We start from the raw sequence: 20107 nt of genomic DNA, 5'->3' as shown, positions 1-20107 counted from the left end.
ATTATAGTCTTTGAACAGAGAATCTGCATGAAATGGTGTCAGGCAAACCGTATCATTTACAGTGTGATAATCTGCTAAGAACACTGAGTATACTAAGAATACTGAGTTTCTAGGTAAGGCAGTTTAAGAAAAGTCACTAAGCTTGCTATAATTAGTAGAGTTAAGACCCTTTGGCATTCATGCTTGCTTATTCAGAGAAGACAGTCCTATACAGCATTGATATAGGTTATGTGGGAAACTGAGAACCCCTGAGCCAATATTAAATGCAAGGGGCCCAAAATATGTAGAACTGGTGCTCTGGAAGCTGCACTGGATTCTTCAAGGTCTGTCTCTGTGCAAGGGCTGAAAATATCATTTGGAATTTGAAAGTTATAAGTGTATTGTCATTCCTCTAGCTCTTTGTTTCACTTATTTTCTCATGTCTGTCTCTCTGAATAGACAATAAGATCTTTTTGGATAGCAACCCTTCTTTCACTTTGATTTCTGGCCCTTAAATGATAACTAAATGAGTGAATTTAATGATTTGGGGAAGACTGACCAAATGACACACACCCAGAAGGCAAAACTTATCCAGATATAGAAGTTTAATTTGATTACATTAAATACTACTTTAATATTTAATAATTTAGTTCTAGCCAAATTGTTTCCCCAAGTCATCATTTTAGGGGTTCCTGATTCCTGAGGATCTCATTGTGTTTTCCTTGAAAGCACTCAGGTCCTTTGTTTGTTAAGGGGTGGCTTTGCTGGTGTGGCATGGGTTATATTTTAATGTTAGAGAAATGGCACAGTCTGGACTGAGTCCAGCTGAGATTAGTCAGGATTTCAGGATTTTCATGATGAAAGTAGCACTACTGTTAGTGCTAAATTTTTTCCACAGGCAAATTATTCACGCTGCATAACAGTTCAAAGCTAATGACAACCTTGGAACTGAGGGATTCCAGCAGAGGATCACTTCCTTGAAAACGTTCCTATTTCACAGTGAGGGTCCTGGCCTGGCTCCCTGGCTGAGATTCCTCACCCAGAATCCCCACCTCTACTGCCTGCCCTTCAATCCTCCTGCTTCCCAGCTGGGTTTGAAAGAGAGAGAAAGCAGGAAGAGCCCATTTGGTTCTCATGTTTCTGGTAGCACCAGCCACTCGGCTCAGAGAATTATCTTTAAAAGTTTTAAGATGTGTGTTCACAGTTATTTCTCAATGGTCTGGTGTCCATCTGGCAAAGGGACAGGCATGACAGTTCCTGAGATGAGTGAGACAGACTTGGTGTTCGCCCTCATGGAGCTTATCCAGTGAAGAAGACACAATGGACAAGCTGTTGAAAAGGTGATGAGTTGTGAGAAAGGGCAAGTAGAGGCGGCTAGACTCTAAACCTGGGGGCACTAACCAACTTTGAGGGGTCAGGGGAGAACATGTTGGAGTTGGCTGGATGAAGGTTGGAGAAGAAAACTATTCCACATGGAAGGAACCGTTTCCATAAAATCCCTCAAGCAGGAAGGCCAGTCATGTTGGAGGAACTACCAAAGTCCAGTAGGTCTGAGCAATGAAAGTAGAAGAAGGCATCTCACATGTGGCTGAAGAAGGAGGCCATCAGGTCATGGGAGATCCTGAGAGCTATGGCAAGGATTTTGGACTTTATACCTAGAACACCAGTAAGCTTTGAAGGATTTTAGGCTAAGCAGTGACCAGATAAGACATATTCATTCCTAACAGCTGCTCATTCCCCCATGGTTCTTCACCATCTCCAGTATCCCTCCAGCACCATCATGGGGGTGCTCTCCAAGGTGCTGTATGCCTCGTGGCTCTGAATCATCCCCACTGTCAGGCTGCACGCTGAGTAGCCCACACCCAAACCTAGCTTCTAAGGTTGATCATCATCCTCTGAAGTTTAAGGGGAGTAAAAGAGGTGCAGGGAGCACCCATGGACACAGCCCCCTTTTTCCGTGCCCGCACTGTTGTCAACATGCCCTCCTGTGTGACTGCACCATGCAGCCCATCAGAACAGAGCCACTACAGGAGCCAGAAGTGTCAGAGAAAAAGAAAAGGCATACAAAATGTAAGCAGGTCTGCCTTCCCCAAAGTTTATTTTACTATACTGCTCCCCAACTAAAAGGAAGAATATATATATATATTTTTCTTGAGAATATAGAAACACTTTATTTGTTTAGGTTCTCAGAGTTTAGAACCAGCATAATGGAAGGACTTCAGAAAAATTATTTATATTGCTAATCTATTTGTATGTATTTTTGTGTGTGTCTGCTTGGAGACATATAATATTTGCTCCATTTCATAAAGTATGATAATGGAACAACAACCAGGCAGCATGTTATGTGAGTGGCTTTGCAAGTTCTCTACATGATGTGCCAGGCTCAGTGCTAGGCAGTGGAGTTCGTAAAGGTGAACAAATTCTTCCCTTAGGAATTAGCAGACTACAGAGGACATGGAATATGTGCACAGTTTATGAGCATGAGATCACCACCTTATGTAAGGAAAATATGTAATATTTTCAGAGTCTGTGGCTAACTGCTCTTAAAAACAAGACAACAGGCCCCGAATGGAGTCACTTATGCTAAGCCCCACATCCCAAACCAAGACTTAATTACAGTTTTGGCTCTCCCCAAAATGGAATCTCAAACCAGTCCAGCAGGAATTGCCTGATCAGCACTAGTTAATCTGCCTGATAGACCCCTGTCCTCCCCTAAACGAAAGTAATGTTGCAATAACCAACCTTCTTTTTTCCTAATATAACTTCCTTGTTTCTGCTTCCTTCTGCCTACAAAATTCTCTCATTTTATACATTCCCTTGGAGCTCCTTTCTATCTCCAAGGAGGGATGCTGTCCAATCGAATTGACTTTTGCTTAAACAAGCTCTTAAAAATTTTAATATGCCTCAGTTTATCTTTTAACGGCTCTAGTGTGAGAAGAGGGAACTTAAGGAGACTCCCCCCGAAGGCCCCAAGAAGCAAAAACAACCAGACTTGGTTACCTGCTGAGCCCTTGAACTCTGCTTTCCTGCTGCCTCTGGAGGGGGTGAGAAAGTCTCTCTCAGATTGTAGCTCTGTAGCTTTTCCTTGAGTTTCCAGATTTTATTTGAGCATTTTTTTTTTCTTGACTGGGTCCAGAGACTCACCAAAATCAGATTGGGTCTGACTTAGAAACCAGACTGGGTCTGCAATTTGACTGGGTCCAGCTTAGAAACTGGACTGAGTCTAGAGTCAGACTGGGTTTGACTTAAGTTGTACTGAGTCTGCTTGAGGCCTCAGGTGAATAAAATATTGTTTTAGGGATGGACAAGTAGGCTCACCTTACCAAAGATAATCTTGAATCACAGTGACCACAGTGAAGAACTTTTAACCTAGATAATCTTATCATTTATGTTGTGATCTAGAAAAAAAGCGGTCTCAGCCAAGTATTCATCATAAAGCATAGAGGGGAAATGACTTTTCCTCCTCTAAAATTTTTGGTGACCAGGATGGGAGCTGCTGGGACACCCTACTCACTGCAGACAGGATCCTAGGAGAACTGGCAGAAGCCAGCAAAGGTAAGAATTCTTACCAAAGTCAGCTCTCTCATCTCTATCTCCATCTGTGGTGCCTGGTTAACAGAGGAAGGTAAAATTCCACTTTCTCCCTTCCTTTCCTAATTCAGATTGGCAGGCAGAAAACATTTATAAGAATTAAATCTTTAAATTGTGAATTTGCTTTTGAGTACACATTGGTTGTAGATCCCTTCTTTCCCAAGGACAGCCATTGCCTTCTTGTTTGTCTACCTTTTGTCCTGAGAACTTGGCTTGGCAACAGCCAAGTTGGGGTCCCCAAAAATTTTGGCTGGGAAGAAATGTGGGTTGCACTCCATGTGCGGCCAGGGTCCTACCCCTGTTGTCTGCTTTCATGGGAATTGTCTGAGGTTTTCTTTCTTTTGGTTATCTTTGGGAGTGTCTCTGGATCTTGGGAGGATAATAATTTTTGCACTCTTTGGGAATGCCTCTTGTCCTCACGGGGTTGTTCAGTACTGCTAGGAATATGTACTGTTTGTCCAGCTGAAACCTGATAAAATATTCAAAAGGAATTTTTTTTTTTTTTTTTTTTAGTAGCTCTATGGTAGAAAATTGGCCAAATTGGAAGTTGACATTCAGATCCTGATGGGACCTTTTTTTTAGGCCTTCTCCTCTAAGCTAAAATGAAACTATGTAGCCAGAGGGAAAGAAATATTCTGAAGGCTTTGTGGAAGGATTTACTAAAACACTCCACAGACACACAGCTCTAAATCTAGAACATAGGATCTTTTGATTTCCATCTTAGTTGAAGATCTTTTCCCCGATGTAAAGAAGGGAGTTGAGGATAGTAGAGTTGGATGGGTGGGACGGCCTCCGTATCATTCAGGTTGCCCCCCAATTCTTTGAGGAATTAAAGACAGCTGTACTTGTCTTACAAATCAAGCCTTTGTAAGAACAAAAGTGAAGATATAGAAATAATTCAAAGCCCTCTTTTCCTTTCTACCAATGCCCAAAGGTACCCTTTTGATCTCAGAAGGTTTGCAGATATTGTAAACATTCTGGACTTAAGGAACAAAAGCCCTTGGTGCAGCTTCTATTCTTTCTTTGTGCCTTTGAGATATAAATATTCTACATAGTCTTCTCTAGGAAGCAAGGGAATTCTTATCAGAAGGAGGAAAAAAAAAAGACTATTGTTAAAATTAGAACTATGAAAAATCTTAAAAGTCTCTTTTACAAATATTAGTAAAAAGCTATCTGAGCAGGTAGACTTAATTTATTCCATCTGCCAGAAATACAATGGACCCAACTGTTCTTTTATAAAATACTGCGTTTCATATTATCATATCTGTTTCATGGCTAAAATTTTTAAATGAAAGCTAGAAGATCTCTGTTTACATCTTTATGTTTTTGTATATCTGTATACGTTTGCTATAGAGAGTAATTTTTTTGTACCTCTGAATGGTATTTCCAAAATTACTTTTTAAAGGCTCTAGTTAATTGGCTTAAAGATGAACAAGCATTATATAAACCAAGTATACTGTCAGAAATATAGACTAATCCATATGTTTTTCCAAATTCAAGAGATCTAGGATAATATTTGGTATACTAATACTTTTAGTATAAACAAGTTTAATAAAAGTCAAATAAGAGCTTATTATATCTGTTGCAAATTTTTCAGCAAGAAAAATAACTTGGTATGATGACATTTTTATAAGTAAGTTAAGTGTGAATGAGATAAGAGCTTTTGGGTGAACTCCTTAGGAATAATTATATTTTAGGAATACCTACTTAAAAATAATCTCTCCAACCACAAGGACCTACTATATAGCACAAGGAACTATACTCAATATCTTGTAATAACCTATAATGGAAGAGAAGGTAAAAAAAGAATATATATATATATATATATATATATATATATATATATATAATATGTATATATATGTGTGCGTATATTTTATATATATACATATCTGTACATATTATATATAGACATATATAACTGAATCACTTTGCTGTACACCTGAAACTAGCACATTATAAATCAACTACATGTCAATTAAAAATTTTTAAAAATCTCTCCAGATTCTGGTAACTTGAAGTTTAGATTTGTGGTAAATTAAGTTAAAAGATGAAAGTTTATTGAATAGTTAGGTCATTCCCAAATAAAACAAGATACTGAAACATTAATTACTGAACATTGGCTTCCTTTTACAAAGAAACTAAAGGGATTTAGGACTATCAATAAATATGTTTGGTTCCACACTGAGATATTTTCTATAAGAAAGCACATGTTTTTAGAAATTATTACTGTTATTTATGTTTGCCAATCTACAGAATGCTAATGTAAAAGTTCATAATTGCTTACTTTTTAGTTTTCACTAGAAATTAAGGTTTTTAATAGTTGAGTATTTAAATTTAAACATGTAATTAAAGCTACTAGAAATAATAAAGGAAAAATTTCAGTATATAGTAGCAAAGTAGGATGTGTGTTTTCAGTAAAAGAAGGTATGAGGAATGGAATTGCATTTTGTTAAGGGAAAAGAAAGTAATTTTGTCTTAGAGATAGTTGTTTCTGGATGGAAAAAAGAACAAACTAATATGGATACTAATATGGATACAGAAAGTTATGGAAAGTTTATGGAAAAGGAACCCTGAGAAAAGAGTTTTGTGCATGGTCAGGATTGGCTAAGTTTAGAATAAATTTAACTGAGTAAATTTTAAAAAGTAAGCTGGTGCAAAACCAGAATTTGTTTTTTTTTTTTCTCTTTTAAGAGGTCAGTTTTCTTAACATATTGATCTGCTTTTGGTATCAGATTGTAAAGTTTATTTTACCTTTAACCAGTAATCTGTTATAACTTTCTGTTTTTGCCTTTGAAATCTTTTGTTATCACTTTGGTTAAGTGAATAACTATTGATTCACAGTGTCCTATGATCCTATTTGACCAAGTGTTTTGAAACTTTTTGATATTTTTGATAACAAATTTCTGAAATCAAATTTTAATGTAGTTCCTTTGACCTCTAGCCAACTTTGGGATGCTTCAAAGGACCCTTGAAACATCCCAAAGAGAGCTATAAACTAATTAGGTTTATTTGGTATGTTAAATTACATGGGAAGCATTGTCAAATAAGTAATAAATCTTCTTAGGTTATAGTGTATGAGTCAATGTTATTAATCTATTAATAATTAATATTCTAGAACATTAATTAATAGTCTAGAAATTATATGGAATGCCTAAAAATCTGGTATGTCCTGGTAAAATGTTATCAGTCATAATTTTAGTCATTATTTTAAAATATTGTATGTCACAGCAGTAACCAAGTTTCTTTGTCAATTGCATTGTAAGCAGGTCTTTTTTTTTCTTTTTGGTTGCACCAGGTCTTAGTTGTGGCAGGTGGGCTCCTTTAGTTGCAGCTCGAGGGCTCCTTTAGTTGCGGCTCACTGGCTCCTTAGTTGTGGCACGTGGGCTCCTTATATGTGGCATGTGAAGTCTTAGTTGCAGCATGCATGTGGGATCTAGTTCCCTGGCCAGGGATTGAACCCAGGCCCCCTGCATTGGGAGCACAGAGTCTTAGCCACTGCGCCAACAGGGAAGTCCCTGTAAGCAGGTCTTTAACCATGCCTTCTGTGGTCTTTCATCACTCATAGACAGTTATTGTTTTACTCTGATGTTTTGCAAAAATGCTTCCTCTTCGAGAAGATTCTTAGCAAGGACTTTTTGACAAGTATAGGTTTCTGACAACTTTCAGATCATACTGCTGAACTGGGTAAGAAATTAAGAATTCTAATGGTAAACCTGATGGCTTCATAAAACTGTTAATGAAAAGGATTAGTTATATAGGACTGTGTGAACTGGTGAATATGTTTATAATTTTTATGGTTTCTGTCTAAAATATTACTAGCTTTTAATCTGTGTTTTCCAGATATAAGGAAACCCTTCCCCTCAAGCTAATTATGAGTTGCTGTAACTTGTACGTTTGTAAGCAGAATTGAAACATTTATCTTTTCTCTTTACTTGATTCCTCCAGAGACTGGAAACTCTTAGGCTGCCAGCAACTTTAAAAATCAGGTAAATTAGGAAAGCCATCTCCTAGCAGGTGCAGAAATCTCAAGGTATTTTGGGGACCTTGAAAAGGGAGGAATTCACCCAAATCTGTAGATAACTCAGGTGAAATCATTGACAAGCCTTGGCCATGGCTTTCCTGGCCTTGAGAGGCCTTTTAAAAATTCAATCCGAGGTGCCAAATAAAAGGTTCCAGCAAAGCCAATTTCAAAAGAGCCTGTATGATTAATTACACTTCTGTAAATCATCAGGCCAAGTTTTTTGAAGCCAGAATTATTTAGCAAACAAATTAGTCTTAATTTGGCTGTATTTGGTAGAAATGAGGGTAATTTTAGAGAGAAAAAGATTATGTTTCTGTGGAGAGTAAATTCAAGTTTTGTTAATTGAGGTCTATATTTACTAAGAGTCACTTCCCAAATAGCTCCTTATTGTTATATTCTTGTACATTTTAGCTGAATCATTAAAAGGACACTCTAGTTTGTTTCTGAAGTTTTTCTCATTAATCTATCTTTGGATGAAGATCATATGCCCCATGACCTGCAACCAGGGGATTATGCATACTGGAAAAGACATCATTTAAAGGACTGTCTCCAACCTAGATGGTAGGACCCTTATCAGGTCCTCTTCACTAGCTCATGTACAGTGAACCTGAAGGGAATTGACTCTTGGATTAATGTTTCCACTTAGAAAGGGCCCCTGAAACAGACGGGCCTATACAGAGCACTGCTGACCTCAAAATCACCTTAAAACAATGGTCAAACAGAGGAGAAACTACCGGGCCAGGATGGTAAGAAGAAGACATCTAAAGTAGACAGCTTATCCAAGATGCCAAACCCGGCCTGTATACCAGTTACTTTGATAATTGCTTATACTTGTTTATGAACTAAATGTATTTTACAATCTTAAGCAGAGTTAAAGTTAATTGAATTGTTGAGTTTATGGTCAATTACTTATATCCAGTACTTCTGGTTACCTTGGTGGATTTCTCCACTCCAAGGCTCTAATTGGATGGCCCTTAGGAAATTATTCTAGAAGAAAGAAGTTATAGTTCTGTTTGGGCCACTATTGATATTACTGGATGGGACTCCCTCACTTGGCCAATCAATCATAGTTGCTTTGACCATTGCCATAAATATAAAAGACCCCCCTTATGTTGGGAACAATTAAACCATACTAAGGGTAGCCAGGCTAAATAATACAAGGAAATGTGTCTGGGTGCCTTATGAACAATGCCAGTATCTCATTTCCTTTAAACGTAAGGATTGGTACAGAACAGATTAAGTCAGATGACCCAGGGATATACTGCGTGGAACCTAATGGAAGTTCTTGGCTTAAATTCTTACTTGTAACCTTACAAATACTACTAACTATATTACTTGTATTCTACCTATTTTATAAGATTGTTGTTTCTTTCCTTACCAAATATGTGACTGAGCCTCTGATAAAATAATAAGAAGGTGAGTTAAGGCTGTTGACCAGATATATAGTTCTATACAAGATCAATGATGGTAATAGTGTAACTTTAGATATGGAAAGAAGCATCAAGAGGGAATCATTTCTTGGACCATAACAGACTAGTAAGTCATTGGTCCAGAGACTTTTGGCTATAGTTAATAGGGCCTAGTCAAGTAATAGCACACTGAGTGGCCTATCAATGAGATCTTTGCCTGGGACAAAATGATCATGAAATGCCTCCCAAACCATGGTCGAATTTATGACCATGAGAGGGCACTGCCAACTAAAAATTGTCACTTGCCATCTGTCACTACAAGTATGATATCACTAGCCAATGCAGTCACTGACTTTTTTTTTTTTAAATTAATTAATTAATTTATTTATTTTTGGCTGTGTTGGATCTTCGTTTCTGTGAGAGGGCTTTCTCTAGTTGCGACAAGCGGGGACCACTCTTCATCGCGGTGCGCGGGCCTCTCACTATCGTGGCCTCTCTCGTTGCAGAGCACAGGCTCCAGACGCGCAGGCTCAGTAGTTGTGGCTCACGGGCCTAGTCGCTCCGCGGCACGTGGGATCTTCCCAGACCAGGGCTCGAACCCGTGTCCCCTGCATCGGCAGGCAGATTCTCAACCACTGCGCCACCAGGGAAGCCCCAGTCTCTGACTTTTGACACACCCTGAAAAGAGTTTATGGTGGAGATCAGGAATGAGGTACTCAGTGCTCTGGAAAGATCTGGCAGAACAGGTCTTCAGATAGTTAGATATTTTCAGGAGAAGATTTTATGAACCCAATTTCTTGCTTCTTCTTATATCTAGAAAATCACTAAAATCATTAACGGAGACATCTGCTCCTCATGACTAGCAGCAACCTTCTTGTGACTGGCAGCAACCCTCTGCCAAAATGTGTACTTGATTGCATGTATCCCCCTTCACTAAAATCACATATATACTGACCTCCCTCCACCTCTTTAGAGCAGTTCCTCAGAGATAGCTGAGAGGCTTCTCCTGGGCTATAGTCCTCATTTTGCCCCAAAGAAAATTTAACTCACAACTCTCACATTGTGCATTGTTTTTCAGTCGACACCTTCAAACTAAAAATTTGAAATAAAATGTCTTCATTTTTGATAAGCAGCTCTACCAACAGTCTCTGATATCCTACGTCATTCAATGCAGCCATTGCATCTAAGGTCTCATGAGAGTTGGGCCAAAGAAAACTCCAAGATTTTCTGCATTCCTACGATTCTCCTTTCAATGGAGGATCATTTTGAAAAACACATGTAAAGGAGTGTGACTTTGTGTAAGCCATGGTGTGCTGCATTGTGCTCTAGCACTAAAAGAAAAACAAGATTCACAGTAAAGGTTTGTGCCCACTTATCAAAAGAAGAAAAGCTAGTTTTAATTTAGTCAGTTTAATTAAAACAGGCATATCTTTAGAGTTTTCAACATTAAATACTTTTATCCTGTGTTTGATAAAAGTCAAATAAGTTCATGTTATTTCTATTACAGAATTTGTCAGCAAGAAAGATAGCAAGCTGATGGTTAGCTGTTTAATAGCTCTTGAAATTTTCATGAGTGATCTAAACATAATTGTTATGAAAAAGGAAATTACATAGATGTAAATAAGATAAAAGTATATAAATAAAGTTTTCAACAACAGTTATGTTCAGTGCTATGTCTACTTAAAAATAGTTTCCAAAATCTTTTTGGGACTTCTCAGTCTACATAATCATGTGAGCCAATTCCTTGTGCTAAATGTTGAATTTGGACAGAAATTTGACAAAACGGGTGGAGGATTTCCTTTGAAACTTGGGGAGGTAAATGGAACAGCTTGAGTCAAAGCACAAGGGAGGTAATAGCTAATAATAGCAAAGATTTATTGACCACTTTCTAAATGCCAGGCACAGTCTGAGCACTTCACACACATTAGATTGATTCATCCTCACACTTCTATACATACAAAGACTCCAAGAGGAAATGGAACTTTGTCTTGTTCCCAGCTATACACTATACACTCAATATAGCGAACACACACAATATTCAAACTCTCTGCTAAAGGAATGAATGAATCAATGGTGGAGCAGCAATCCTAAAGCTCCAGGATCTCAATTTGAACCTATGCCAAAAAGATGGATATAAAAATTTATGCTTTATCTTGTGTTCCACCTATTTCTTAACAAAAGAGTGAGCTTTTGGACAAATGAATTTTTAGAATTTTTAACAGCTAGAATTGTTTTGTCTTTCAGTTATATTTTTGCTTAATCTTATTGCTTAAAAATTTTAAAAAATGTTTTTTGCTTCTCCATTCTGTTTGAACACCTTTGGAGGACTTATACAGGCTGTCTAGAAGTCCACACAGTAGGAAAGAATTATTGATGTAGCTGCTGGAGGGGAGAGAGGCAGGGGGCAAAGCAGGATAAGAAGAGAAGTGCTTTTCATTTGCAGGCCAAGAACCTGGAAGTTAAGAAAACCTGATTCCCCCAGGGACAGATATGGAGGTTGGTGGGGGTGAGGGTAGCACCCCAAACCCATTTTCTCTTATCTATTTTATTCGATTCCTCTCTAGTGGTTCATAAACTGAGAAAAAAGTCAATGGAAACCAAGCAGGACGAAAAGGGTACTTAGAGCTCAGTGAAAGACACACAGAAACTTTTGTTCTATGTCAAACAGCTTAGGAAGGGCTGGGTCTGTTTCTAAGTGGTCGTGGATTCTGTTTACCAAATAATGTGGAGTTTCATTTTCCCAGGGACAGTCAATAATACTCTTCATTAGGAGCCTTATTTCAGGCCGGTGTTGAATAATTGCTGGATTGCTGAAAGTGTCCAAGTAGGAGCTCTCCTTGCACTACACTGCTTGGCTCCTGTCCCCTTCCAGCCACTTCAAGCTCGTGTAAACAGCATTCATTTTCCATCACAAGTGAGGAAATGTGACTGTGCAGCCAAGGTGCCAGGTCCCTGGAGAGGGCCTGCCAGGGAGTCCGTTTCCTCACATCTCATTTTAGTTTGTAACTTGCTGGCGGGGTTGAGTAATCGCTGAAGCTCCATGTCTTCCCATCCTATTCTGCTCCACTAACTTATGAAACACCCAGCGACCCGCTGGAGGACTAGCAGATCAACCAGATGTTTCCTGAGCAAAGACAGCACACACAGCATCTCGTGAGAGGGGAGGGCTGGCGGGCATTCACCCCCCTCTGACGTCACTGGGCGAGGTAGCCTGCGGCAGAATTTCAAAGCAGAGCAGCTTGGCCAGGGAAGAGCTCAGCTGGCAGCTCTGTGCTGGCATTAACTGACCCAGATAACTAGGGAGAAGGAATCAGCAATTAAGTGTGTTTATTCTCCGGGAGGAATTAGACCCTGCACTCCCTGATTATCCATGGGTGCTAGGAGACCCTCCCTCATGGCTCCCCATGCCCAGTCAGGATCACGTTCACCATGTTGCTTCTCATCCCAGCCTCTTGTTTTCCTGAATTTGCCTGAGGTTGATGTGGGACAAGCTCAACTGATTGCAAAGAACAGCAATGAAATAGTAATAATTATTCATAATAAATCAACTAATTCTTCTTCCCCCAAAACATAGGGGAGATCAAATCCTAAAAAATCTGATTTCAAATCATCTCCCTATAGATCACTGGCTTGTCAGATTCAGGGTGTTAAGAACCAATAAAATAACATAATTTTTTAATATAGGGAATATAGGTATGGAATTGCCAGCTTCCCCTTAGAAAGGTCATTAAGAGTAAATCATAACAAACAAATAAACAAGTAGAATGCATGTACCATTTGCTGTCACTATGATCTCATAAATGAAAGGTTAATTCAACTTCCTTGACTCAAATCCCTCCAAGAAATTTTCTTCACACTCATAATCGAATCCAAATTACCTAGACCTAAAAAGTGCCATGTGATCTAGGATCTGACCCCTGCCTACTTTATAAGCTCCACTTCCTCCTCTTATTCCTCTCCAGCCTTTTCTCTGTCCCTCAAACAAGCCCTGGTCTTTGCATTTGCTGTTCCCAACATCTGCAGTGCTCTTCCCCCAGATCTGTGGACAGTGGCCTCCTGTGTTGGGCAGCCTTCTGACTGGACTCCCAGGGACCTACCTCCTGGGATTCTTGTCTGTGTGATCCCCTCCTTTGTGTGTGGGCTGGACCTAGTGACTTGCTTCTAAAGAACAGACAAGAATAGACCTGCTGTAAAGAAGAGCAAAAGCAATGGGATGTCACCCAGAGATTAGGTTATGAAGGACTCTGACGTCCTTCTTACTCACTCTCTCTCTGTGGCTCTTCTCACTTGCCTTGATGAAGCGAGTTGCCATTTGTGAGCTGCTCTCTGCAGAGACTGATGTGACAAAGAACAGAGGGTGGTCGCTTGACCAGCAGCCAGTTAGGAGCTGACACCCTCCATCCAACAGGTTGGGAGGAATTAAGTCCTGCCAACAACCTCTTGAGTAAGACTGCAGAGGATCCTTCCCTGTCCTGTCTGGCTTTGCAAGAACTGCAGTCCCAGAAGTCACCTTGACTGCAGCCTCATGAGAGACGCTGAGCCACACACTGGGACCAGCTCAGCCACACCTAGGGCCCAGACACACTGAAACCCAGAGATAATAAGTGTTGGTACATTTGGTACAGGAGTGATAGTTGACTAATCCTCTACCTCACTTCACTCAGGTCTCTGCTCAAATGTCTCCTAACTCACCTTCAAAACCAACCAATCCCACAAAACTGATCACACATTATCCTCTCTCCCCTTACCCATCTGAATTTTTCATTCTGGAAATTTTCACCACTTACATTTATATTATATATTTATTTATTAGCTGGCTTCCCTACTAGAGTGAATATTCAATGAACACCATGTGTGTCATTTTGCTGGTGAAAAAAATGATTATATATTTGCACTGGTGGTGCTCAGGTTTATTTGAAAAATACTTATTGCAGGGCTACTGTATACCAGGTCCAGTGACGTAGGTTATTTATCGCTGTTCCCTGGTATCTTGGCCAATTAATTTAGTCTCTTGGCTAATTATTTTTTTCTTGTTATTGTTATTAAATTGCTCTGTTTTGATAATGCACCTTTCTATGCCTTTAACTGAGTATTTAATTAAAATGCCAATATTTTGTCAAGGCCAGAGCTTGTACATGCTTGATTGAAGTCCAGCGTAGGATGATCATAATTATTTGAAAAGTTCTTATTTCACACTCTGCTGAAGTCTAACTTCCTGGTACTTTCCTCTATTGGCCTTAGCTTTGCTTTCAGAATTAATAAATAACATAACTATTCTGTTTCCACCAGCCCAGTTCTAATCATTCCATTAACTCTGTTTCTTTGGATGTAAGTTCTGCTTGTTGAATTTATTGTCTTTTTTACACTGTAGACTTTTCTTGCATGTTTGGTGTTTCCTCATTTGGTGTTCACCTTTGCCGTTGAGATTCCAATTCAACTTTATGCTTCCTTAGAGGAGGTGTGGGAGCTACTGCTGAGGTTCACTGTTCCCGGTTTCCAGTGAGAGCGGGTGGGGCCATGGTGACATTAGCCAGGCCTCCAGGGACCGTCTCCTGCATCACCTGACCTAGGAACTGCCTTGTGTATCTTCCTGAAGCTCCCACAGTCACTCTTCTAATCTCAATGCAGATTCCTCTACCGTTGGTGTATGTGTGTGTGTGGTCTACGTTGGCTAATTGGCCCGACTACTTTCCTCCTCTCATGAGAGATGCCAGAGATAGATAACCTCTGAGCGTGGATTATCTGTACTGTTTCCCATCTTTACAACTGCGTTCTTCCACAGGAGTCCTGACCTCTAGCTTTCTCTGAAGTTTATCTCATCTGTTTGCTGTCTGTTTCTGGGCCACAAAGTATAACAATTCTTATGTGGAAATCCTTATGCTTTAATTCTTATGTATGTGCTTAGGTTCATATATTTTACATATTTAAAATATAAAATATGATGTATTTATATTAGTATGTATACATATGTATATGTATATGTAGTCAGCTTAGCTGCCATTTTGAAACCAGTATCTCTACTTCCTTTCTTTCAGCCCTTCAAATATTTGAAGATCATTATCACACTCTCCCTTATTCTCTCCTCCTTAGTCTAAAAGTATCATGTTTCTCTAATTCTAATCTCCAATAATTTTCTGACTTTTTATCACCATAAACTCCTTTCTCTATTCCAGTAGACATGTAAGATTCATTCAGTAGCACTATGTGGATCCCAGTGTGAGAGGAATACTCAGAGTACAATGGAACTATTACTTCTTGTAATGCATATATTTTTTCTCTACTGCTAAGTCTGGTTTATCTTTTTAACCACATATTTATACTACTGGCTCCTCATAATCCATTTCCTTTCCATTCCTCTTCCACATTTTAAATACATAAACTCTGCCAAGCAACAGCTGCCCCTCCTCTACTTGTGTAATTGATCACTAACTAATATGAAAGACTTCACATTAGTCTCTACTGAGTTTTACCATGTTAATTTTAAGTTCTCCACACCCTCTTGAAGTGTGTCAGGCTATGCAGAAAGAGTAGCTTCAGTTTACTCTTACTTTACTAAATTGACTATCCTCTGATATATTGATCCCTGGAGAATTGTTTCCTTCCATCTATGGAACATTTTTTCCTCTCTTATTAACTTTTCAGAGAGCATACTATATTATCTTCTTTAGCTGAATCCCATTTTTACTCACTGGGATTGTGTCATCCATTTATTCAAAAAAGATTTATCAAGGGCCAACTCTGTGCCAAGAGTCACACTGGGCATTGGCTACACAGAGAGAAACAAACATGGTTCTTGACTTCATGGAACTTATGGTATAATATTCACAGTTGTATAATTGTTTGTAGACTTAATATTATAATTGCTAGTTTTTATATAGTCAGAAGTTTATTTCTTTTTAAAGTACCAATCTTGACAAAGGAAAAACAGCACAATGTTAACTGTAGAATCTAGGTGGTGGATAGATGGGTGTTCACTGTATATTTCTTTCTACTTGTCCGTATATTTGAAATATTTCATAATAAAGTTTTGGGATAAATTTTGCCTATCCTTCACAATCTATATTTCTTTTATAGAAATATAGCTATAGATAGCTTTACTTGCTTTTATGAACATCCAGATATCACAGCCTTGATTGCACAGGGTTCCTGGGAGAAACAGTAACATAATAGAAAGAATACACACAGTGAAGAAGGACTAGGACTCAAACTCGAAGCCCAGCACCTGCTGGCTCTGTGCCTCCTGACAAGTCACTTAATGTCTCTGAGCCTCAATTTTTCTCATCCCTTAAATGGGATAATATTCACACCCTAAGTTGTTGTGAAAAGTAAATAAAATTATATACATAATCACTTAGTATATTTAAAATGCATCTGCCCCTCTTCCACTACTTTCTTCACTTAGCCACCTTGCACATAACCATTATTTCCTTCCTTAAAAATCTGAATTAAGTGATTAATACCCGTTCATCTTTTTTTCTTTCTTTAACTTTTGAAGAATAAAATTCTGTCACATCCATAACATATTATTAGATGTTTTTGTCTAGCAAATAATGGTGTCAGAAGAAGTGAATTCATCCATCACCATCAAATTACTTTTTGTTCAGGTATGGGATTGATGTTAAGGAAATGCCATTCATATCCAGACCAAGGGGTCTGAAATTGCTTTATTGCCAGTGGCTGCCTTGATTTAGCATGTTTATACTATTGTCTGCATGTCCTAATTCCTCTGTCTACAGTGTTATCTTTTCTTTACGAAACTGCAGAAGCCTTGCACTTCTTCAGAACAAGTTCAATGCTATGTCCTCCAGTAACATCTTCCTGAATCCCTTCCTCCAGATTTTACTCATGATATTTCCTCTGTATTGTGTCATATCTCAAAATATTTTACATCATTTACTACTAGATGGTAAGCACGATGCAGCCAGAGGAAAGCACTCTTCTATCTTTCTATTCCCAGCGTACAGGACTGGGAACAGGCTGTAGGCACTTGTTAGAGATAATTCATGAATGCTGTGTGGATAAATGACTAGAGTTCATTGTCCTTGGGCATCAGAGTTCATCCTCTAAGAAATGAGAGAGATAGCCAGGTGCCTTAAAAAGTGTATTTGAGCACTAAAATGCTATGATTCTTAGATGTTGTATTATGCTACTCAAATGCAGTAGACTTTTTAAAAAATTATTCCAAGTATTAATCTTAATGCCAGAGCTTTCTGTATGGTCAGAAGCTTCTTGATTTCTTAAGCAACTGGGATTTGGATGCTTATACAGCCCCTTTCTCTGACTCTTTGCCTGTAATTGCACCACGGATATGGCTGAATTGATGTATCTATCATTCCTGATGTATCCCCCACTCTAAACAAACAAAAATTCTTCTCTTCATCTCTTTCACTTCCATATCCCAGATTACCTGGCTTAGAACACCCCTCCTGTCTTGACTCTGAAGAAGTTTGAGTGGATTCATGTATCCTGGAGGCTGCTGGGTCTCTGCATAAGTGTTAAGATGATGCTGGCTTTCAGACTTTCAGACGCTTTAATCCTCCAGCGGCGGCTGCGTCCAGTTGCTTGGAAGACATTGAAATTCTACCCTATAATATTGTGAGCTTCCACCAATTATTGGGGAGAATCAGCAACACTCAGGGAGGATGAGGAAGCATGTCAGGAAAGTGCAAAACCTCATATTTCACCCTTCACTCCTCACCCTTTAAGTTCCAGCCATGCTGAACGTATTTAATATGCTCAATTCTCTACACTGTCATTCAATACTTTCCCTGTACTTCACACACTCTTCAAATCCTCTCTACCTTCTTTGTCTGCTAAAGCTTATTCATCCTCTGAGTCTCAGTTGAAAATATCCCCTCCTACAGGAGTCTCCTGATTCTCCTATTATAACGCTTACTACACTGTTTGGCAATTGTCTGATTATTGTGTGTTCTCTTCACTTACCTGTAAGATTCATATGGAAGAAGATGCCATCTTTCTTGTTTATTGTTGTATCCCTAAAGCTTAGTACAGTGCCTGACATATAGTAGTTGCTCCTGTATCTACTGTATGAATTAATGAATGTAGGAGTCCCTGCTGTCATGGGGATTGAAATGTTATAGGATACACAAGATAAGCACACAAATAACCAGTATATTCATGCCTCTTCTTTACAATTCCCAAGGAATCTGTGGAGTTAGCATTGTTTTTCCCTTTTTACAGAAAGGAAAATTTAGACTTAGAAGTTATATAACTTCCCAAGATGACTCTACAGGTAGAAAGTGGCAGAAATGGATTTAAACTCTAGTCTTCTGATAGCCAATTAAGTGCTCCCTACATAATGTTGCAACAATATGAAGAAAGTGTTACAAAATTTTACTTCATTTCATAAACGGGAGAATTCATTCCTAGATAAGATGACATTTGAGCTTGAATCTGAAAGATGAATCAGTTTTTTAAAAAGAATTATTTTCAATTACAAAAACATAATCAAACAACCCTTATGTGTTATAATAAATTCAACTAATACAGACATATTTAATGCAAAAGTCAAAGTTCACCTCACTCTTGCTTTAACTACATTCCAAGCTATAGCCATCATAAACCATATCTGTGTATAAAGACATGATATGGTGGTTTTGTTTTATTTGTTTTAAAAGGAATCACACTATAAATACTGTTCTGCAGCCTCTTTCTTTTTAACTTCAGTACCACTTGGACAAACTTCCATCTGGTATATTTATACTTACCTACTGTACTTTTAACTGCTGCGTTTCATTTCTTTCTAGGAATGATCTATAATTTGTTTAACCAATCCCCTGTTGTAGGCATTTAAGTGGCTTTTTGTTTTCTCTTCTATAAATATTTCTACAATAATTCTCTAGTATATATATCTCCTAGCTTTCATTAAAGATTTTCTGTCCATCAATTCCTAAAAATAGGATTTCTTGTGTCATGGGTTATATGCCTTTTAAATTGTGAACAAAACTGACAAAAATACACAGAATGTGAAAAGTTGGAAATGGGAGGGCAAAAAACATTCAAGGTGGGGAAAGTCACATAAACAAAGGTACTGAGAAGCATAAATCACAATCCTTTATTTCTCCCAAGAAGTTTCAGCATTTTGACCCTTTGTGTGAGCTCGAATGACAAATTCCAACTCTTGCCAAGTGACCACAAGCTATTTGTCAGTCTCTTTTTATCCTCCTCCTGTCCTTTCAGTGATGAACTCCCTAGAGATTAAACATTCTCTTTAGCAATCTTACCACTAGACTCCCTGAGAACCAAAGTTTGCTGCCCTTTGGTTTTTTTTTTTTTTTTTAATAGATCTTTACTGGAGTATAATCGCTTCACAATACCATGTTAGTTTCTGTTGCACAGCAAAGCGAATCAGCCATATGCATACACGTGTCCCCATATCCCCTCCCTCTTGAGCAGCCCTCCCATCTTCCCTATCCCACCCCTCTAGGTCATCACAAAGCACTGAGCTGATCTCCCTGTGCTATGCTGCTGCTTCCCACCAGCCAACTATTTTCTTAATGACTCCTCACCACACACAGACCCCTCATTGTGCTATTCACAATTTCCAGATGAAACCAAAAGCTTGATTCAACTGTAGTCAAAGAAAAAGAATTCTGCACAATTCCACAAACATACACACACTAACACTCCACTTTCCACCAGCAACTGAAACTTAAAATCGAACGATCATGGCATGTGATGTTTCCAAAGAGCTACTCCCTTGCCTTCAGTTTTATTAAAGGCACAAACGTGCAGTTGCATTTAATGGTGTTTACTTGGAAGCATGCGATGTTTACACTTGGAAACGTATTATGCATCTTTCACCTTACAGTGAACAAACGGACATTGTAATTTCATGTAGTCTAACTGCTTGCTTAAATTTATGTCTGCACTCAAATGAGAAAACTCCTTGAATATCAGTCATCTTTGAATCCAAGGGACTTATTCATAGAGCATGTGGGGCTCTATTCATAAATGATTTATGTCTTTGCATAAAAGGGAGTGGGGGCTGTGTGTGTGTGTGTGTGTTGCTCAGAGAACCATCAACTGCCTCTCCTGAGTAATTTATACAAGATCAATATTTATCAAAGTGAGCCAAGAATTG

The sequence above is a fragment of the Balaenoptera acutorostrata genome, chromosome 20 (genome assembly GCF_949987535.1).
Source record: "Balaenoptera acutorostrata chromosome 20, mBalAcu1.1, whole genome shotgun sequence".
Lineage (NCBI taxonomy): Eukaryota > Metazoa > Chordata > Mammalia > Artiodactyla > Balaenopteridae > Balaenoptera > Balaenoptera acutorostrata.
This window is presented reverse-complemented; position numbering follows the sequence as displayed.